This window comes from Eulemur rufifrons, chromosome 7, assembly GCF_041146395.1.
Source record: "Eulemur rufifrons isolate Redbay chromosome 7, OSU_ERuf_1, whole genome shotgun sequence".
In the NCBI taxonomy this organism is placed as follows: Eukaryota; Metazoa; Chordata; class Mammalia; order Primates; family Lemuridae; genus Eulemur; species Eulemur rufifrons.
Genome location: NC_090989.1, coordinates 236815662 through 236839014, shown reverse-complemented (window position 1 = coordinate 236839014; position 23353 = coordinate 236815662). Strand labels below are relative to the sequence as shown.

General features: G+C 39.6%; 1 pseudogene; it reads right to left on the bottom strand.

Moving 5' to 3' along the window:
- The window catches only part of LOC138385956 (MAP/microtubule affinity-regulating kinase 3-like), a 43983-nt pseudogene that overhangs the window by 4313 nt on the left and 16317 nt on the right, over window positions 1–23353 (bottom strand).

The following is a 23353-nucleotide window of genomic DNA, read 5'->3' as shown; positions in this document are numbered from 1 at the left end:
TCTTTCTTATACCCTGGATATGCTAAGAGGATATTATTATTTTTTGAGCATAAACCAGGGGTTTTATCTTCCACACTATACTTTTGAAGAAAGTTATCCTGCCCTCAAGATAATATACTAATGGCCGGGCGCAGTGGCTCACGCCTGTAATCCTAGCACTCTGGTAGGCTGAGGCGGGCAGATTGTTTGAGCTCAGGAGTTTGAAACCAGCCTGAGCAAGAGCGAGACCCCGTCTCTATTAAAAAATAGAAAGAAATTAGCTGGACAACTAAAAATATATAGAAAAAATTAGCTGGGCATGGTGGTGCATGCCTGTAGTCTCAGCTACTCGGGAGGCTGAGGCAGGAGGATCGCTTGAACCCAGGAGTTTGAGGTTGCTGTGATCTAAGGCTGACGCCACGGCACTCTAGCCAGGGTGACAAAGCAGGACTCTGCCTCAAAGAAAAAAAGAAAAAGATAATACACTAAAAGAGAGAACAATTTCAAGATTTGGACTTTAAGAAACTTAGTGCCCCTTAATGACAATGAAGTGAAAAAAGAGGAAATGTCCCTCTCCTTTGTGTCTACAGGTGCATTGTCTTCCTTGGTGATTGCTACGGGGCACCAGTCCCTTGCTTACACCAGAACCGGAGTTTTGCTAAACCCCAGTGAACATGCCATGAAGATAAATGTGTGACCAAAAGGAACGTAATTAAAGAATAGCAAAGACCTCTCAAATGCTAGACAACTTTTAGTGTCATGAAAAAAGTCTGAGCTCTGTAATTTCTATTTTAATGGTTTTAACATATAAAGTTAGATATATATAAACCAGAAAAACATGAGCTGAAGGCAGAATGAAAAATATCTGAGCAGTGGCTTCACACAACAGAGAAAACATTTCTCCTTATGCTCTACGTGTTCACTCCAAAACAACTAGCATCACCTGACACTTACCTCCTCTTCTGAGTTTTGAAGTTAATTTACTAAAAAGATAGTGGAGCCTCAGCTTCGAGTCTGGAGCAATAGTGTGGCTTGACGGGACAGGCTGGGAGAGGCGGGGAGACAATCATCAGTTGCCGTTCACCACTCTCATGGCTGATCATGGAAAGTGCTACGGCTGGCAGTGCCTCTTCGGAAGCAGATTCGACCTGGGGTTGGTTGCATGGCCAATACTGTATGTTGAAGTGACTAGAGTGGAATACTGCTGTGGAGATCAAAAAACAGAAAACTCTTACAAACATGGCATATGAAAACTTACAATCACAATATACCTTTTATACACAGTGGAGAAAATCAGGTATAATCAATCCAGATCCAAGAGGTATTTTCCAGGACTTAGGAGCAAAAGGTAAGTTAAGTGGGAAAGGCTACCAAAAGAATAGTATATAATGAAACAAAGTCTCATGGATTTTAAGGAATAGTATGTATATATTTTTAAGGACAAGGTTAATGCAGGGAAATTCTAGGACAGAGAATGGCTAACTCAAGCTTTTCCCCTTTGCTTCCCTCTCAAATTGCTTATATGCAGAGAACTATGCCAATATGAAAGAAATAAAGGATATGCAGGCCTACTTGAAGAACAGGCAACTAAAAAGTTTTGGAAGCACACAAATGGTAGGAATATAAAATTCCACATGCTGAAAGTAACTTGGGGAGTGGCAGGAACTTCTTACACCCTTTGTTTGCAAAGGCATAAAGACACACACAGATGACCAAGGACACCATGAAACAGGATGTGCTCAAACTAAAATCACAATGAGGAAGGACACTTTGTGGACAACTGTACCAAAATCTTGGACTGTAAAATCCACAGCACAAAATTAAGCCGCAGTGGGTACACATTAGTTTCACACGGAATGCGCATTTTTCTTACATAGCCTTGAAGTTATCCCCTTCACTGTATATTGGAAGTAACATGTTGGGGTACCCAGATGCTGACATGGACACCGACTTCTGATGTCTCAGCTGACAGGTAGAAGACGTGGTACAAACTGAGGCAGGGCTAGCTGTGGAAGCGAACATTTCGGTCAGGCTGGGAGGGGGTTTGGATTCAGGCAGAGGCAGAAACAATAGTTTGATGGAGCAGTGACCACAGAGCAACCTACTGTGTGATACACATACCTTCCTCCCCAAACCATCTCATGTTTTTCAAAGACTAAAACTCTCTTAAACTTGTTTTGGGAATTCTGGAGCAATTGCTAACCTGTAGCTGCTCTTCTTCAAACAGTAATCTTAAAAGATTATTACCTTAAACAAAAGAAAATAGCAGCTTACACGTTTGAATATTATTTATGTGAAAGGGATGATGTCCTTCAAGCTATGCATAAAATAAATCCTATTCTAAGAGATGTCTCAGTTCAAGTCTAAGTGGTAAAGTGAATATATAACATGGGCATATTGTGCTTTCAACCTGTTCCCAAGACACACTGACATCTTTTAAATGAACTAATAAGATTACGGGTGTAGAAACCAGTTGTTATATAACAGAGTATCCTATGTTGCTTTAACAATATAGTTCAGAATCCTCTTACCCAAAGGGCATTTATAAAGAATCCTTTATAAAGAGTTCTTTATCCTTTATAAAGAAGTCATCACTAAGGGGTCAACAGAGCCCCTTTTTACAAGAAGGAAAAACTCATTAGAAAAAATGAACTGTTTACAGACACAGAAAGAATGACTTCTACTGCCAGGCTCTCAGTGCAGAGCCTCATGCCTCGTCTTCAGTGGGCTCCCTGCCTCCACCCGCCACATCCTGTCTATCCACTTAACTGCCATGAACTTCCCAAAATATAAACTTGACCTTGTCGCTTATCTGCTCATAACCTTTCTACAGCACACTGAGCCTTCAGGATAAGTATCAGACTCCTCACCCCAGCAGGCAAGTCACACGTCCTTCGGCCCCTGCAGTCTGGCCCCTGCCATCCCTCCAGGCTTTGCCTTCTGTCATTCCTCCTGGAACTGGACTTTCTGGCTCTCCTACTGACGTGCAGTCCCTTGGTAAAGCACTAGGTCAGAAAACGCTTGCAGTAGCTATTCTCTATGCTTGAAGGGCTGGCATCTTTCTACTCACTCTTTAAAATTCAACCAGAGGTCATCTCCTCCGTGAAGGAGGAGTGCATCTCCTCCTGATGCACCCTCCCACAGAAAGTGAAATCACTTCTTGCTGGGTTTTTAGTTCATGCATGCCACATTGTATTGTAGTGACGCTTCCTTGCTGGAGCTCCCTGAAAACACAGCTATAATCTTGTCAACGTGCCCCCAGTGTCAGCAGAAAGCCTGACAAAGCAGGTGCTCAGTAAGTGTTCTCCTAATGGAACAGAATAGTTAATCAACGAGCCACTGGGATTCTCAGAGCCCCAACATGAGGGAGACAGGTCTTTAGAATAAATTGCTCAAGAAGAGCTGCTTGGCCCTGCATTTTTGTTTGAGAATTCTGCCCTCTGCCTTGGAGAATGGCTCTAGGTCGTCAGGGGACTTGAAACAAATGTCTTCAGTTTCCTCTGTTTGACACTCAGTATTTATATATCTTTTCCTATGGCAACAATACTTAAATTTTGCTTTGGGGGAAGCAACTCTAAGTCCCTGGGCTGCAGATGAAGCTGAATCCCCCCCAGACTTTTCCCAGCTACCTTGGCCAGTGACGGGTTTGGAGATGCCCAGAGCCAGTGCACGCAGATCAAGGAGACAACCCAGCCTTGGGCTCGAGCAGAGCTGTGTGCAGGAAGAAGTCAGGTCTGAGCTACCACAGAGGAGGCAGAACTAGGAGATGGACCCTGACTCTAGGCCTGGACATTTTTTAGCTATATGACCTAACAGATGCCCTTTTTTATTTAAGCCTGTGAGGACTGGGTTTTCTGTCACCTGCAATGGAGAGTCCTAATGATTCAAGTTGTTAAAGACATGCTGGGTGGTTCTCAGTGCATGCGTACAGACGTACATATACAAGTGTACATAGAATCTTAAGGTACAGATAAATGCAACTGTCTTTTGTGCTCTATTATCTTTCAGGGCAGGGCAGGGGTCAACCAAATTTATCCCCCTACCCAGCTGCTGACATTTTTTTGCCCAAATAAGGAGCTTGGGTCAAGGGATACACCAAGAAAAACAGGGGAAGAAGGGGAGGTGGGAGTTGTTTAGCTTCTTTCCTGTGAATATAAATGGTCCCAAAGACAGGAGAAGGAAAGGATTTAAGTCAGTGCACAGAGGAAGAGGCTGCTGCATCTGTCCCCATGCAGCACACTGCCGACCTGCAAGACGGCGCAGGCAAGATCTGTGAGGCACATAAGCACGGCAAAGAGGGCACGGACAGATGTCCTGCAGTAAAAAACTGAGCCTCACCAAAGTTAGAGACCTTTCTAAACAAGAAATGTAAGTCAATATTTACATTATAAATAGTATTAAATTTTTGACATATTCATTTTAAAGGCAAATATTTTTCAGAAACTTTATTCATGTTACATCACAAGTTCTACGAAGTGAACAACAAAACAGATTTGTTTTTCTGACTTCTACAGTAGGCCTGCCACCTTGATTTAGGAAACAGTAAATGCAGTAAATGTCTGGCTGAATTTAAAGTTTGTACAATCAAGCTCACAAACATTCTATTTACTACAGACAGCCCCAGTATCACGATGGGCTGCATATTCTAAAAGTTCATCAAGTTGGTTGTTATAAAAGTTTGAACAATACTTTTCTCCCAGGAAGTGTTCAAAATGATGGTTATATTTCATAGTCTAGCCCACAACAATCTTTATAAGCAAAACAATGGCTGCATTACATTTAAATCTTAACGAAACAGCAATGTTTTTCTTAACATTCAAGTTGCATAAAGTTGAATTCCTAATAATCTTCCCAATTGTTTTGTATTTATAACCGATTATCTTTTTAAAAACTTTTTTAAACTCCAATTAAACTTAGTAAAGGACAGGCATTGTGAATTTGTTTGATAGAACACCTAGCCCACATCAGACCATTTTGATACTAAATGTTTTGGTTGCTGACTAAAAGTGTACTCAGTGATTGGGCAAAAGCAGACTTTAAAATATAGTCCAAAAGACACATGTGTTAACTGTCATCAATCCTTCTCTGCTCAATCTGTGGCTTAATGCAGGGCAAGTGGATAAGTGGATAAAAATAATAAAGCCACTTGACAATTTTAAAATTTTGCCAATGATATCCAATACTTCAAACTTCTTTGAAAATATTCTGTTGTTTTATTCTAACACCATCATGTTACTTCTTTGCAAGGTCTTTATCTAAACAGCCTCATGCAGATATCTAAAAGCATATGAAAAACTGGGGGCAGAGTATCCCTGCTATGTAGGTTGCATAGCAAGATTAATTTGAGAGATTAGGTATTGTTGGTGTAAACTAAGAAAATTCTTCACATTCTTGTCTGAGCAGTTTATGATTGAAAACGAAAGCTAAAATTTGTTGAGCTCTGTCTGTCAGATCTGTGCTCAGTGGTTTAAGACTCACTGTAAAACTTGCCATCTTGACAGAATCATACAGTTAAAGATGTCATCAAACCTTCAAAAGCCTAAGCCTAGTTTATATCTACTGTTAGTCATGGTTGGAGTCAGCCATTTTGGGAGGCTGATAACAGAAGGCAGAACAATTACCTCAGGAGGATTCCAGCAGAAACAGGCTGGACTTCAGCACACCTGGTTTCAAGGTGAGTCTTATTCAGAAAACTACTCACAGGTGCTTGTGCCAAAGCAACAACTTGCCAAACGCTATGCTTCTCTGCCCCCCAGACCAGTGATTAACTTTATTTTTCACACTGTAAAGCAGATAAACAGAAAGATTGCACTAGTAAGAATCAATTAATAAAACTAACTTTAAAAAAGAAAAAACTATTAAAAATCAATTATATTGCCTGTGGCAAGAGGGAAAAAAGCCTACATGTAGAGAGCCTTTGAAATATCATCCTATGTTTGGTGTAAAATTTTGAAGGTAGTGAGACTCATTTAAGGCTGGGGAGCCTTTGGTTCAAGCCTTTTCACAGTTTTTATCAGCCATGATCATTCTCATGTCAAAACTCTATATAAAGACTCACACATAGAAGAAAAAAGTCCAACATATTTCAGGCTGAAAATGGAACTTAATATGCTTGTTTCAGAAATTAACATAGGTCCAGGCCTCCTGTAGCTCACTAGTATTTTAAATTAGTGAAGGAGTAAGAAATATAGAAGGGAGAGAAGAGGAGACAGCAATAATCCGCCTAAGAAGTAATCTGTGCAGGGAAGGCTAATTGCATCTATTAATAATTAAAGATAATTGAAATCATTTGTTTGTTTTTGATACAGGGTCTTGCTCTGTTGCCCCAGCTAGAGTACAATGGTGTCATCATAGCTCACTGCAACCTCAAACTCCTGGGCTCAAGCAATCCTCCTGTCTCAGCCTCCCCAATAGCTGGGACTACAGGCACACGCCATCACGCTCGGCTAATTTTTCTATTTTTGGTAGACACAGGGTCTCACTCTTGCTCAGGCTGGTCTCAAACTCCTGACCTTCAAGTGATGCTCCCACCTTGGCCTCCCAGAGTGCTAGGATTACAGGAAGGAGCCACCACGCCCGGCCTCGGGCATCATTTTTAAGGGAGAGAAAATTGTCACACTGAGTGCCTTAACTGAAAGTAAAAAATATGACCACTAGTTCAGCCCTCAAACCCAATAATTTTCCATAGTCTTTCAATTCATTTATAAGACAGAAAGAAAAAGAAAATCAGACATTATTAAAACTATGGGCCCTGTCTTGTACTGTTTGGCCCTGAGGCTCTCTTTATCTAAAGATAAAGACAACATCTTCAAAATATTTCAATGATTTATGGGAAGAGAAGCAACGAGGCCCAGGTCAGGATCTGGAGGAGTCAGCCCCAATAAGGAAGGTGTTTGCAGAGGGACTACAGAAAGGAAATGACTCCAGAGAAATTAAAGAAGTCTTAAAAACTATTTTCAAAGAGTGAAATAAGTAATTTTAAGAAAGGAGAATTACAAGAGCACAGGCATAACATGCAGTGCCTGGGGGGGGGGTGTACCCACAGACACAGGACGGGGAGCAGAGAGCAGACCCTGCTCTTGACACCTGTAAGAAGTCTGACTGTGCAACTCACAGAGTCCCATATCCTAAGTTCAGAAGGAGCCGGATAGAGCAGTTAAACAAGTTAGAAGCATTTTTTAAAAACAAGAAAGGTCATGAAACAAGTTTTCCAATCTCAAAGACTGAAATCCATAACATTAGAAACTTCTAATTAAGTCTTCTACTGGTATCTTCTAAGTCACTTTGAACTAGAAGACATTTGATAGGGAGCATAGAACTGTAATAAAAGAAAATCTGTCAGAGAATAAACTATTAAGAAATAACTATACAATCACTATCTATAAACTGTCTAGCCCAGGTGCTCTACTCAAGTAAGTTCTTAATAGTTTTTAACGACAAGGAAAAAGATAATGTTAAGACACATAGGACTCAGAACACCAGAATGTAAATATTGCTAAAATTCACTGAATAATAAACAGAATCTTATATAACAAGCTTTACTCCTCATAACAATTCAAACCTAAGTGGTCTATGGAATAGGGAAATGATAAATAGTTTGGTTTGGGGGAGTAAGGAGGAAAGAAGAATCTTTGCTTAGGCTGTCATATTAGTGATCAAACATTTCATTTGACTAAAGAGATCAAACATAAGGTTAAGATTAAGGAAACAGAAACCTTACAATGCAACTTTAGAAAGTAAATGTCAGAAGAAAATAAAGAAACAATTTTGATGCTAGACATGACCAAACAATGTTCAAATTACAAGGATGATGTAAGCTTATTTTTATGGATTTTTACTCTAGGACTCACTTAGACTCTTATCTCTTGATTTCTATCTTTGAATTTAGTTTATATAAGACTCTTATTCTGAATACAAAGAAGGAAAATCCATGCCAGCCTGGGAAATTTGTACTATACAGAATAAAATATATTTAACTCTCTCTACCAACCCAACTTCTTTTTTTTCTCTCCCCTCAAACCAACCCTGTTTGCCATTCTGAATCACTGAATGTCTATCAACTGCAGTTCTCTCACTACTAACATACATATTTCGCCATGTCATTCCTCCAGATGCCGTTTTACTCTATAAAAAAGGGCATTTTTGTCTTAAACTATTTGGTAAACATAGTACAATGAAAACAAAAAAAAGAACTCATTTACATAAACAGTAGTACTCAGTCTTTAAATTAAACTATGCTAAAATATCCATAGTAATGGCCAAAATATCAGAAAAGGGAGTGAGCACAGCAACCTCTACCCTCTCTTCTGGTAGGAAAAAAACATGAAAAATGGCCAGGGTAGGGTGACTATAATAATGGTTTATAATAATCAGAAGGTAATAATGCATAGACTACTTAAATCAAAGTAGGACTATAGGGTGAGCCACCATTTTTAAAAGCAAACACTTTCAAAATTAAAAAGTAGGGTTATAAATATAAGATAAATATATAAATAAAATAATAAAAATTAAGATATAACACAGCTGCATGATATTGGATGTGAAACAGATTCATAGATATGACACCAAAAGCATGAGCAGTAAAACAAAAAATAAAGTAGACTTCATCAACTTGAAAACTTGTGCAAAGACCATTATCAAGAAAGTGAAAAGAAAATCTACACAATGAGAAAAAATATTTGCAAATCATACATCTGGTTTAGGGTCTAGTATCCAGAATATATAAAGAATTCTTACAACTCAATTTAAAAATGGACAACTTGAGTGTCTTGTAACTAATTATAATGCAAATGAGGGTACCACTGTGATTTGTTTTTTTAATGAAAATGATAAAACAGTATGTTGACAAGGTAGAACACCTGTTGCAACTTTAATTGCATCTCCTTCAGAATTGTGCTGCTTCTGATAAAGTGGGGAAGAGCACTGAAAAAAAGGCAACTTGAATAGACATTTCTCTGAAGTAGTTATACAAATGGCCAATAAGCACACGAAAAGATGCTCAATATCACTGGTCATTAAAGAAATGCAAATCAAAACCACAAGATACCACTTCACACTCACTAAGATAGCTTTTTTTCTTTTTTAAAAAAAAGTGTTGGCAAGGATGTGGAAAAATAGGGACTTTCATATATTGCTGGAATGATTGTATTATAAAATGGTGTAGTTGCTATGGAAACAGTTTGGCAGTTCCTCAAAAAGTTAAACGTGGAGTTACCCCATACGACCTAGCAATTTCAATCCTAGGTATATATCCAAGAGAAATGAAAACATATGTCCACATACAAATTTGCATGCAAATGTTTATAGTAGCATTATTCATAGCAACTAACAGGTGGAAATAATGTAAATGTCCATCAACAGATGAACAGATAAACTAATTGTGGCACATAGATACAATGGAATAATATTCAGTCCTAAAAAGGAACGAAGTACTAACACATGCCACAACTTGGAAGAACCTTGAAAACATTATGCTGAGTTAAAGAAAGAAGCAGACATAAAAGGATGCATATTGTATGTCTCCCTTTATATGTAATATTCAGAACAGGCAAATGCATAGAGAAAGTCCATTGGTGGTTGCCAGTGCATGAGGAGAAAGGAGGATGGGGAGTGATTACTTAATGGATGCAGGGTGTTCTTCTTGGTGTTGAAAAAGTTCTGAAACTAGAGAGAGGTGGTGGTTGTACAATATTGTAAGTATAATAAATGCCACTGAATTTCATGCTTTAAAATGGGTAATTATATGTCATATAGATTTCATATCAATTTAACTTTCAAAATAAAAAAACTAAAAAAGCAAGGAAAAAAAGTCAAAACTAAAGAATTTTACCATATAATTTTTTAAACAAAGCAGTCACTTTTAACACAGTATGAGTAGACCATGTACACAGAAACTCCAAAGACTAATGGAAGAAAATTATAATAATGTTGCTAACCACTTTTTTCCTTTATAAATAATGACATATAGGTGACTGATAATGCTCATGACATACTTTTGGAAGGGCAGCGTGCGGATAAAAGCGGCAGGAATGGAAAGTCCTGAAGGCAGAGCTGAGGTCCTTCTCTTCTCTGTGAACTGTCAATAAAAGTTAGAGACTGAATCTTAACTTTAGGACTATGGGATGATATTCCTATTTCATGGTACTCAGATGTGAAAATAAAAAAACTTTTCACACAGGGTTGACTCTAAGCTCAAGGTCAGAGATGGAACATAAAAAATGCCTTGGCCTCCTTTAGGCACCCTGCCCAGGATGGCACAAAGAGACGCCACAGGGAGCAGCAGGGCTCCTCACTGCAAGGTGTCTCTGGGGACAGGCGGAAGGCTGCATCACTGCTAATTTTGTAGGGGAAAACGTGCTTGCAGAATAACCTTGAGATCGTTCACTTCTCTGCAAACTCTTTATAAAATTACTTCTAGGAGTGCTAAGAATAATAATTGCTATCTTAGGTCAGAGAGAAGATACCTCAATCTACAGCAAAAGTTTCTGAAGCTAAATGGATTCAATTTAATTTAGCAGATACTATCTACTTACTAAGGAGATTTTGTTATGGGTACAGATTAAGAGCTGGGTTCGGGTCAGCAGTGTAATTTCAGGCAATTACCTAAGTTTTCTTCATTTTCATCATGTTAAAATTTAGCTAATCCATGGCAAAGCACTAAGCATGGTTCCTGGCACATGGTAAGAATTCAGTCGATGTCCTTTATCATGACAGCTCTTTGAAGACTCCATGCAAACATCACATCCCTGGGCCACAGGCAGTCAGGCCTCCAAGTGCATCTATGGTAGGCTTCTGCCTGCTGTCATCTGTCTGCACTGTCATTTTTTCACTTCTTCCTTTGTTAGACTGAGGTCTTTCCATCTCTCAGCACCTGACATAACCTAAATAAGCTCAGCACATGTCTGTGGAATAACTGGAAATGGCACCTGACATAAAGAACCTCATCACTCTAGTGTATAATAATATATGGGAGGTATGCTATAGTTTGAGTGGTTGTGTCTCCTCCAAAATTCATGTTGAAACTTTATTGCCAATGTGATACATTAAGGTGATGCTTTTAGGAGATTATCAGGCTATGAGGACTCTGTACTTACTAATGGATTAGTGTCTCATAAAAGGATTTGAGGGGGTGGGTTTGTTCCTCCCATCCCTTCTGCCATGTGAGGACAGAGCATTAGTCTTCTAAGGAAGATGCAGCAATAAAGCACCATCTTGGAAGCAGGGAACAGGGCCCTCACCAGACACCAAACCAACTGGCGCCTTGATTTTGGACTTCCCAACCTCCAGAACTGAATTTTTTTTTTTTTTTTTTTTTTTTTTTTGAGACAGAGTCTCACTCTGTTGCCCAGGCTGGAATGCAGTGGCCTTATCATAGCTCACTGCAACCTTGAATTCATGTGCTCAAGAAATCCTCCTCTCTCGGCCTCCTAAGTAACTGGGACTATGGGCACACACAACCACACCCGGCTACTTTTTCTATTTTTAGTAGAGATGAGGGTCTCACTCTTGTTTAGGGTGGTCTCGAACTCCTGGCCTCAAGTGATCCTCCCACCTTGGCTTCTCAAAGTGCTAGGATTACAATCCTGAGTCACTGCATCCAGCCTCTAAAGTAAATCTTTGTTCTTTATAAATTACTCATTCTTAGGTATTTTGGACTAAGCAGGAATGGACTAAGACAGAGGGTTGTCAACAAGAAATACCTACAATGCAGCAGGCAGGATTTCTATAGGTGGAGATTGGGCATGGTGGTGTAGTAGGGAGGCATTCCAGGCAGAGGAGAAAATAGTAAAATGGACACGCTCAGAACAGTTGTGTCTAGCTGGTTCCAACTCTATCATCCTAGGCCCACTCTCTAGTTCAACAACACTTACACTACGGACAGTGGAGCTTTTCTTGCATTCAGGAATATCTGCTTATTGGGATTACTTGAATTCCCAAGCATGGGACTGGCTGGAGCAATTTCTTCTCCTCCAACAGCAATACCACTTGATTTCCAGGAGGGAATTCCATCTTCTCTGAGGTCACTATGTGAGGTGCTAATCTGACTCCTTTTTGGATACACCACAACCGAAGAGCTAAAGAGGTCACTTTCTAAAAGATAAAATATAATTTCACATTTTATTCTGTGAAAATAAACATATTTTGTAGGATGATCTAAGACTGCCATTTGTCTAAAAAGATGTAAAACAGTAAAATCCTCTGTTTCCCACTTACATATAATGTTTACTCTATGCAAGGAATTCAATTTTGAAATTTCACTTATTAGTCCCTAACTTTCTACTTTTCTTAAAGATTTAAAAAAAAATAATAATTGTTTACAGTGGTCCTTTGGAAACATCTTAAGGGGGTGTTACTATATAGATAACTAATCACATTAATTAGCAGCACACACATCATGCAGAATGAACTGGTTCACTTGTATATCTAAGTGAATTACATCCATTTTTGTACAAGAGATACCTTCACCTTTTGGAACAGAACAGTATAGATTTTATGGGCCATTTCTTTTAAAGTTTTATCGTGGATTTTTTAAAAAGCACTCACAATGTTCTAAATAAACGAGAACTTCAGTAGACAGAGGAAGGTGGTAAAAGCAAAGGAAAACATGTTCCTCAAGCGAGCAACACGGAGGAAGTGGGTGGAGGTTCCTGGTCATACCCCCAACTCCAGGAGCAGTGAGCCTAGGGATACCCCAGGTGCATGATTAACTGATGCTCTGTAGCATAGTAGCACAGGAGATCCAGAGTACAAAGAATTTTGGAAATGAATATGATAACTAGTATATTCATCAGATATGATGTCCACTGGCAATCTTAAAGAACGGCACCAAATGCTCATCATTTATTCTAAGGCAGAAGGGACTTTATATTTTAGGTCTATTAAAAGGGGGGAGGGGGCTGGGCACGGTGGCTCACGCCTGTAATCCTAGCACTCTGGGAGGCCGAGGCAGGTGGATCATTTGAGCTCAGGAGTTCAAGACCAGCCTGAGCAAGAGCAAGACCCCATCTCTACTAAAAATAGAAAGAAATTAGCTGGACAACTAAAAATATATACAAAAAATTAGCCAGGCATGGTGGCACATGCCTGTAGTCCCAGTTTCTCGGGAGGCTGATGCAGAAGGATTGCTTGAGCCCAGGAGTTTGAGGTTGCTATGAGCTAGGCTGATGCCATGGCACTCTAGCTCGGGCAACAGAGTGAGACTCTGTCTCAAAAAAAAAAAAAAAAAAACAGATTTGAGATTCTGAATGGAAATAGACATTGATCCAATCTACTGAATGCATTCAGATTTCCCATTTTACTTGCACTCAGCTATGTCTATGTATTTAGTTCTATACCCTTTTATCACACGTGCAGATTTGTGTGGCTATGACCAGTAGAGACACAGTGCAGCTCCATCTCAGAGACCTCATGGGCTACCCTTTCACAGCCACAGCCACCCACCTCTCACCCCAAGCCCCTTCCCTGAGCCCTGGCTACCACTAACTTGCTCTCCATCTCTATAATTCTGCCATTTCAAGAATGTTATTTGAATGGAATAGTATGTAACCTATTGAGACTTTTTTCACCCAGTATAATTCCCTTGACATCCATCCAAGATGTTTTGTACATCATAGTTTGTTCCTTTTTATTATAAGTATTATAATAGTAGTCCATGGTATGGGTGTACCACACAGAAAGTTTATGCAGTGAAATCTGTAAGTCTTTTCTTTCATGGGTTTAGTGTCTGAAGTCATAGTTAGAAAGAACTTTACCAGTCCAAGTTATAAAGCAAATCATCCCAGATTTTCTTTTAATATTTTTTTTAGAGTCCTGTTCAGGAAACATCTTTTAATATTTCTGGGTTTTATTTTTTATATTTCCACCTTCACTCCAATTGGAATTCATCCTTGTATAAGATGTGATAAATAGATCCAAATTAATTTTTTTTCCTGAGAACTACCAACTTTCCCCAATACCATTTACTGATTAATATACCAGTGATTTTTTTTAAACAAGCTAAAGAACCCCTTGAAAACCTGATAAAGATCATCCTTTCCAGAAAAGTGTGTAAGAACACACATAAGGGTTCACACATGGGTCCCAAATTAAGAAGCACAGCTACAAATGACGCTGTGGTTTGAGAGAAGCAGGCATATACACAGAAGTAGGCACCCAGAAGCAGGCAAAGGGGGGAGGTGAGAGGAGGCTGGAGGACGAGCTGAAAGCTGGCCTGGCTACAGGCTTGCCTGCCTTCGCCTGGTGTCAAGTGGAGGTACTTTGCTAGGCATCAAGTTTAGAACCTATCTAATTTTTATCACTTAAAAAATAGGCATAATCAAATCTTTCCTTTGCTGACCACTCTCTCCATCTCCATAAAAAATAAAAAATAACCAGGATTGGGGTCAATAAGTGATTTTCTCTATAAATAATTTCTGGAAATATTCTTTTATGAACTTCCTTTTAATATTAGAAGCTCCAAGAAAGAAGGATGACTATTACTATAAAAAGGATACACCAATGAGATGGTTTAGTGAACAAAGCCACAAGACCAAAGTCCTCCATTCTGCCCCAGGTGTTCCTCATGTGCTATGCAACCTCAGGAGATTTGCTGGCCTCTCTTGGCCTATTTTTCCCATTGAAGGGAGTTTGGTGAGTTTATGTGTGACACCATGTCTAAAGCTCTTTTTATCTCTAAAATTTTATAAGCTGGGGAAAAAGGGCATTAATAATCCAGATGGAATCTATGTGCTTAAGTAAGAACTAACTTATTAAGATATTCCCTAGAGAAATGAGAAAATTCCATTACCAGGTTTCTTTTAGGTTTTAGAAACAATTCCCTCTAAACTGGATGGTTTTAGGGCAATATGTAGGCATTGCTAATTGCCCTGCCATCCATAGGCACAGAAAACCTCTCATTATTAATAGCAACTAACAAACACAAAAGAGACAGAGACCCAGATCAACACTTCATTTACAAATGCTATGAGCACGATTCCTGGTGTCAGAATGGGTTCAAGCTCTCAAAGCTGTAATGTTCTATGCAGTTCTAAGCATCAGATCTCAAGGTGAGAGAGTGAAGGTGCAAAATATCCAGAGAAGAGAAATGAAAGGGCAGGGATGAATGGGGTTCCATGTAAGGACATACTTTTAAAAGTTATTATAGGACCAGACCAATGTAGATTGGGACCCTAAATCCTAGAACACTGAAATTAAAGAAAATACCTGCAATGTTAACATTTACAGTTATGGGTGAAGAAACAAACATACATGCAAGAGTCTCGGGACTCTAACACATGGGCTGCCTCGAAAGCAAAATAACTGTAGAGCATGGTGAACACAACCACTGGTGTCTTAAACCTCATAAAGGATTACCTTCTATGGATGAAAATGACACAGTATCATGACCTGGCTTTTATTTAAAAAAAAAAAAATAGAAGACAGTAAAAAATTTAAACCAATTAAGGCAAAACTGGGGTACCACATATTCTCCAGGGCTTCCCTGTCTAATATGGTAGCCACTGGCCACAAGTAGCTAAATATACGTAACTTAATTAAAATTAAGAAAAAACATTGACAGTCATTGCCTCAGTTCAAGTGCTCAACAGTCACAAGTGGCTGGTAGCTACTCGACTGGACAGCAAGATAGAGAACATCTTCATCATTTCGTTATCATTATAGGACATTTTCATCACAAGTGGCTAGTAGCTACTTGACTAGAGAGCATAGCTATAGAACATTTCATGACAGAAAGTTCTACTAGACACTGCTGCTCTAGAAAGTAAATCCGATGCAGAGGCGGAGAAGAGAGTGAACTGAATTACAAAGTAAAGCGGGGGTCCCAGAGGGGCGAATGGTAAAGTTTCTACCCAACAAATGCCTACTGAGTGTACGAGGGAGATCAGAGCCTTGAGGGAATCATGCCAGTACCTGCAGGAATGCTAAGAAAGAAATGCCAAGAAGGGACACAAAGCCAATGTCCCACCCCAGCAGGCCCTGAGCGAAAGAATGCTTCCCAGTGCTAGGAGGGAGACTCCAAGAGAACACACTGTAATCTTTTCAAACTTACCACGGCCACTGTAACATCTGTGCTTCGGGCTTGAAGAAATACTTCTCTGCACTTTGTGTGGAGGAGACTGGCCAGTGTTGTTGAGATCACTGCTCCGCCTAACCTTAGCAAGTGAAAGACTGCGGCTAGAGCTGGAAGCACTGCCATCCAACTAAGGGAAAATGAGAAAAACCACCACAACAGGAACCCAAATGGTTTATTAGGAAACCACTCATAACACACAGACCTCTCATAGACAGTTCATTTAGAGAGATGAAGAATGATAATGTTTAAAAACAACAACCATAAACTCAGGCAAAAGTATTTTTCTGACTGCTGAAAAAACTCACAAAAGGTTATGTATCTATGCTCTTCTTTCCAGGCTTTTTCAAATAACTTAAAATGTTCTGTTTACTTATTAAGGGTTATTATCTTGAAGTTAAAATAGTAGCTTATAATGGTCAGTCATAGGAGTTAGATTTGGTATTTGCCAGTAAATTTAAAAAATGATATGTCAAATATGTTATATATATTTAAAAAACAAAAACTATGAAAATAGTTTACATAAGCTGATAATTTACATAGAGGGTATTTCAGCTCTTTCTCTCTAATCACTTTTACCTCTGAAGATTTTTCTCCCCAACAACAAATATGTGGCTATGATATCATATTTCATTTTACTGAGAGATTCTTGAATTTCTTCTTGTGAATATCCCATTCTCACCAAAATATCTAAAAGAGAAGGGTATAATACAGTTTACCTGTTTTATTTAGATAAGAAATCATTCTGTTACAGGGAAAAATAATTTTCTTTATTTGACCTAAAAGAGTATACATTTTATAACACAAATGAGTACCTCTTTCTGAGTTACTGGGTGCTATTGTAGGAAACTACAGTTAGTTAAGTTCCTAAATATGACAGAACAGGTAAGCTGATTCATTATATAACTTGTGCTTAATGTTCCATTATTCACATTTTAGGCATATACATGAGTTAAATCAGAAATATGTTACTTATACAAACATATGCACACATAAGCATGTAGGCACAGAGCAATTACCTCTTCTTTTCTGGTCTGACATGTCTAGTTCTGGTTCAACAAATGGTTCAAGTTAATCCTCCTCATGCCCTGCATTGAGCCACCTGTCCTTCATGATTAGCTGAAAAGGTGAACTGTTCATCAGCCACATAAAAGAAAATATTCTGGGGCGGGCGCGGTGGCTCACGCCTGTAATCCTAGCACTCTGGGAGGCCGAGGCGGGTGGATTGTTTGAGCTCAGGAGTTCGAGACCAGCCTGAGCAAGAGCAAGACCCCCGTCTCTACTAAAAATAGAAAGAAATTATATGGACAGGTAAAAATATATATAGAAAAAATTAGCCGGGCATGGTGGCGCATGCCTGTAGTCTCAGCTACTTGGGAGGCTGAGGCAGGAGGATCGCTTGAGCCCAGGAGTTTGAGGTTGCTGTGAGCTAGGCTGACATCATGGCACTGTAGCCCAGGCAACAGAGTGAGACTCTGTCTCAAAAAAAAAAAGAAAGAAAGAAAATATTCTGATAATCACAATATTTAGGAAAATTTATTTTCAACATTTCATTGTCTATAGGTCAAAGAGTAACTTAAATTTTTTTATGTCTCAATTCCTGCTTAAAAAGTCCCAAGCAAGAATTCAGTATGCCACACAAACAAAGCTAAGTTCTAAAAATAAAAGCTCTCCAAAGTTATTACTTATTTCCACTTACACGATTACTTCTAGAGTGCCTCATTTAATTGGATTGAGCACCAGGAAACATTTGACAAGATTTTCACATCTGTAGACATGTAGAAAGGGATTCTGTATGTCCCTCTTAATAAGCGCTGTCCCAGTTCCTTTGGGGAGGGAGAGAGGAAAGAAAACTAGTGAGTCAACTTTTAGGTTAAAAAAAAAAAACCAAAACAAAAACCCACCGAAACCCCTAAACTGATGTAACATTAAAAATCTAAACCCATATAATTTTATGAAACTCCTCTTAGTTTTGTATAGTACATGGATGCAACTGCTTCCTATACCTTCACAGTTTGCCCAAGAAAGAGAAGTGAGCCCATGACAAGCACATAGAGGATGACCCCAAGACTCCACATGTCGACCTCGGGCCCGTCGTATTTCTTGCCCTGGAAGAGCTCAGGGGCTGAGTATGGAGGAGTGCCACAAAACATGTTGAGTTTACTGCCAAAGTAAATTCATTGCTTAAACCAAAGTCTGCTACTTTAATGTTCATATTGGCATCTAACAATAGATTTTCAGCCTAGAGGGAAAATATCAAGACAAAAATAAAATTTAACCAAAATATAATTAGAACTATGACAAGATTAGGCATTTCATTAAAAAAGCTTTTTGTAATGATATAAAGTTAATCTCTTAATTAATAAAATCAGAAAACATTTTTTCTAGAGAAAAAAACAGGAGACAAATTAGAACTCCTACTTTTATAACATTAGCAATAACAGACATGAGTGCTAAAATAATCATCATTAATTCTAAAATACTAATTTAAACATCAAATGCCCCAAGATCAAGAAAAGTTTTGACAGGCTTTTTGTTTGTTTGCTTGTTTTTTAGAAACAGGGTCTCACTCTGTCACCCAGGCTGAAGCGCAACGGTACAACCACGGCTCACAGCAACCTCAACCTCTTGGGCTCAAGCAATCCTCCTGCCTCAGCCTCCCAAGTAGCTGGGACTACAGGTGCACACCACCATGCCTGGCTGATTTTTATATTTTTTGTAGAGATAGGTTTTGCTATGTTGCCCAGGCTGGTCATAAACTCCTGTGCTCAAGCAATCCTCTCGCCTGGGTCATCCAAAGCACTAGGATTATGGGCATGAACCACCACGCTCTGCCCTTTGACAGGTTTTTAAATTAAGAATAAGGGGCTTTTAAAAAAAAATGGGCACTTGCTTCAAGTGGATAGCCATATTTCATAAAAACTGCTAAATAGCTGTAAAATGGCCATTATTGGGGAAGGGAGAATCCCAAACCCATTCAAGAGACAAATCACAGTCACTTTCATTTATTTCAACAAATATTTACTATGTGGCTACTACACAACAGATGCTATATTAGTGTCTGGACATATAACGAACGAGACAGATCGGGCCCTGCCCTCAGGAGCTCACGGTTTAGAAGGGAGAAGCAGAAAGATAAGCAGCTCCCCTGAGACCCAAGTGCTGTGTATCGGGGGAGGTACGGGGGCTGTGGGCCTGGTGCTGAAAGGGATGGGCTGCTTCCTAGAGGAAGTGAAATCAAAGCACAAGAAGGTGCAGCTGGTCATAATGCGTGTGTTGATGAGCGGTGTTTCAGGCAGAATAAAGGGTCCGAGAACACACAGATAGATGAGAGAGAGCTGAAGAGAGCTCAAGAAACTGAAGGTATGTAGGAAAGAGCCGCAGAGAGATGGCTGGGGAGATTGTCAGGGCTGGATCACAAAGGGCTGCACTCAAGAAGTGTGGGTTTTCATCCTAAAGGCAATGGAAGCCACTGAAGAGTTGTTTAAGCAGAGAAATGACAATCTTATTTGTGTTTTTTAAAAAGTCCATTCTGGGTGCAATGTGGAAAACATACATTAGAAGAAGAGGCAAAAGTGGAACCGGAGAACAGGCAAGAAACTAGTGTTATAATCAAGTATGAGATGATGCTGTCTGGCCCAGGATAGTGTAACAGAGACAGAAAAGAGTGAGTGGGTGTAAGAGAGATTTAGAGAACAGCGGCAAAAGGACCTGGTGACTGAGTGGATGGAAAAGAGGGACACCTGAGGGACATCAGTCACCAGAATAAGAAGTGACTATTCAAATTCATGAAGGAAGCGTTTAGGCTTTGAACTTGCTGCACCTGAGGTACCTGAGGGATGCTCAGGTGAAGATGGATGCCCTTTTGTCAGCCGGGCCCTGGACCCTGGGAGAACCCTGTGGCTGCAGGAAGGGACCTGGGGGTCATCAGCACACAGGCAGCCGCTGCAGCTAACATGGGAACACGAACGCACCAAGGGTGGGCACAAAGAGGCATGAGCAAGTCATTCACAGTCACGTAAGGGGAGAGTGGGGGTGAGGACCAAGCTAAGACATGGAGTCTAGAAAATGTTGAGAGAAATGTGCTATGACTGTGAAGAGAGAAAAAGGGTATACCCAGAAGGGGACCTGGGGTGGAGAAGTTTTTTGGTAAAAAGATGGTATGGACTTGAGCATGTATTATATAAATGCTGCCAGTGAGAGGCAAGCAGAGACAGAGAGCGAATGGAAAAAATGGAGAGAAAAGAGGCATCAGACAGAGCACAGCCCACGGAGGGGACAGAGGACCCAGAACGCAGAGGCAGGGTCAGCAGAGGTACTCCACTTTGCCGTAACGACAGGAGGGGTGAAGGATGGGTGTAGGCGCAGCTACGTTTGAGGGCCTGCCGGAAAACTGAGGGAGTTTCTGCCTGGTGTTTCCATTTTCTCTGAAATAGGAAACCTCATCCTATGCTGGGGTGCAGGCTGCGAAGGAGTCTCACATAGGCATTGCTGTTAACAGGAGACAATGCTGCCTAGAGAAGCGGAAGAGAATTCCAGGTGGCACTGAGGACACTGTCCGGGTGTGACCACACACCTGTGAGGCCCTTATCTCTTTGGCTGTGTGGTGACTGTCCTCCAGAGATCAACCACCAGCACCTTAACTGAAATGTGAAATATTTCTCATAAATTTCACTTTTATTTATTTTTAATGCTCTACTATAACTTGATTAAAAGGATTCAGTTATGAGATTTACTTCTGTCTTATTTAATAACAAAATCTAATCTACGCCTCATTTGTGTAATGAGAGACTTGAACACATACAAACAGAGCATACACTTAGGACACTTCTACGCACCTTGAGGTCTCTGTGAACGATGCTCTTGTTGTGGCAATATTCGACTGCAGACACGACCTGAATAAGGAGAGACGTGAGGGTCAGGCCTCACAGGTGCAGCTGTGTAATTAAGATGAAAATAACTTCATTAATGTTCACACGTCTCACATGCAAAATACTCAGTAAGCACCTGAATGTGTGGATTTCTTTTTTTGGCGAGGGGGAAAAATTTTCCCTTTATCAAATGTGTGGATTTCTAAAAACAATTTTCTTATGCTTTGAGCTGTTCAATCTGGATAAATTCAGGGGTGAAGGCAGGAAGAGATAGGTGAGGATGTCCTGTTCTCTCCAGTTTTAACAGCAAGTCTATTCTTAGACTGTACCTGTTGACATTCCACTTGTTTTTGAGCGTAACACCAGGATCCAACAAATTGCCTGGATCTGGAGGACCCTGGATGCCCCCAGGCCCAGTGCCAGATGGTTCTGGTGCAACCTTCCCATGACTGTGTAACCAGCTCTAAACCAAACTATGCATAGTTAATAGACTTAACCTCTCTGAGGGTCAGTTTCCTCTTCCTTAAAATGGAGGAATGAATGTTGTAACATGGGAACTATGAAAACTACTATGTGCACTATTAAAAAGGATTCTTCCCACTTTCAGCAAATAGTGTGCTTTAGTCAACTTGCAGTTATTCCTGTGGTTAGCACTGTTAATTAAACAACTGTTTTACTGAAATTTCACATTCACTGTGCAATTTTTTTTAAAAAGTCTCCTTTTCTAATATTAAAATTTTATATGCTCATTACAGAAATTTTAGGAAATACAGAAAAATACACAAATATACACCCATATTACCACTAAAGGAAGATAGCATCTCTTGTTGTTTTGTATTTGCTTCTATTCTTTTCTTTAGCATTTTGCATTTATATTTATTTATTTTTAATTTTTGAGACGGGTCTTGCTATGTTGGCTCAGGCTTGGTTTCAAATTCCTGGGCTCAAGCAATGCTCCACCTCAGCCTCCTGAGTAGATAGGATTATAGGTGTGTACCACCTTGTTAAGCTATAAGCAGTGATTTCTAAAGAAGGTTGATAACCTGAATGTCATTTAGGCTAAAATAAGAATGTTAGCCTGATTCATTTTTAGTCACATATGAAAGAACAGCGGCACCAAGAAAGAGGTAAGTAAAGAAGATAGAGCCAGGAATCTATTCTTTTTCTCTGAAAAGAATAAGAGCTCAACCAAAAAACTAAAATGGCATAAATAGTCACCAGGCTGGGAATGGTGAAGGAAGCAGCAGGAGGGAAAGCCATCTGCTATGTTCCTTTTCTTAAACAGGAAAACATTTTTTTATTTAGTCAAAGTAATGATGACTTGTAAGCTCCTGGAATGCATGGCAATTAGAAACAGAGAAAAATAGAAACACCAATATCATGCTTGATTCTTCCAGGTCTGAAGGAGCTGCCTTAGGCAAACACCACAGCAAGGAAAAGGGATTACATTAATTCTAAGAACTATAAATCAGGCCATTAATTATAAAGGCACACACACACAAACCATCTTTCCTGGTCCAACTAATGTTAATAAGTTCCTTCAATAAAGGCTTCAGAATTTCTACAGGGAATTTACAATAAAAATAAAAATCACAAGTTGGGCACAGTGGCATGTGCCTGTAGACCCAGCTACTTGGGAGGCTGAGGCAGGTGGATGGCTTGAGCCCAGGAGTTTGAGTCCAGCCTGGGCAACACAGCAAGACCCCATCTCTTAAAAAAACAAAACCAAAATAACAACAAAAAACCCAGAGTAATTTCCTCAAGATTGAAGTTAGTAAATGCCTAAGTCTTTCTGATGAATTGGATCCCCCCAGGTGGCAGATGGGGCTGGGTAGAGATGGAGGAGAACCGAAGCTGTGGGGTTAAGCACCAAACTGCTTCCTTAGAGAGGGTCTGGACACAGACATGCTCTTGCTGGCTGACATCAGCCTTTCCTCATGGTCAACAAACCATATTCACATAAATTTTTGAAAGTCAGATTCATCTGAGTAGGAAGGAATTTAAGTTGTATGAGGCAAAAATATTGGCTCTTATGTGGCTAATTTATAAAAATTAAAAGCAGTTATGAAAAAGGCCAAACAGATTTGTTTTCTAATAAAAATTTGAGTTTCCTTTCATAGACTACAGAATCAAATATCAGAACTGGAAAGAACCATAGAATTCATCAAGTAGAATTTCCACTTTTTATAGCTAGAAAAGCTGAGGATCAGAGAAGTGAAATGATAGCCAAAGTTTGTTTCAACTTTGATGTTTAATAGATTATAATTCAAAGTACCACTTGTATTTCTTAAGCTTTTACATTTAAGCAATAGCAAAAGTTAAGAAACTTAAAAATGAGTCCTTAACCGTAAACATCAGACTAAGCAAGTAAAAGGAGGCACTGTTAAGAGAAAACTTGAAAATCAGCTAAAACCACCTTTTCAAATGTGAAATTTTA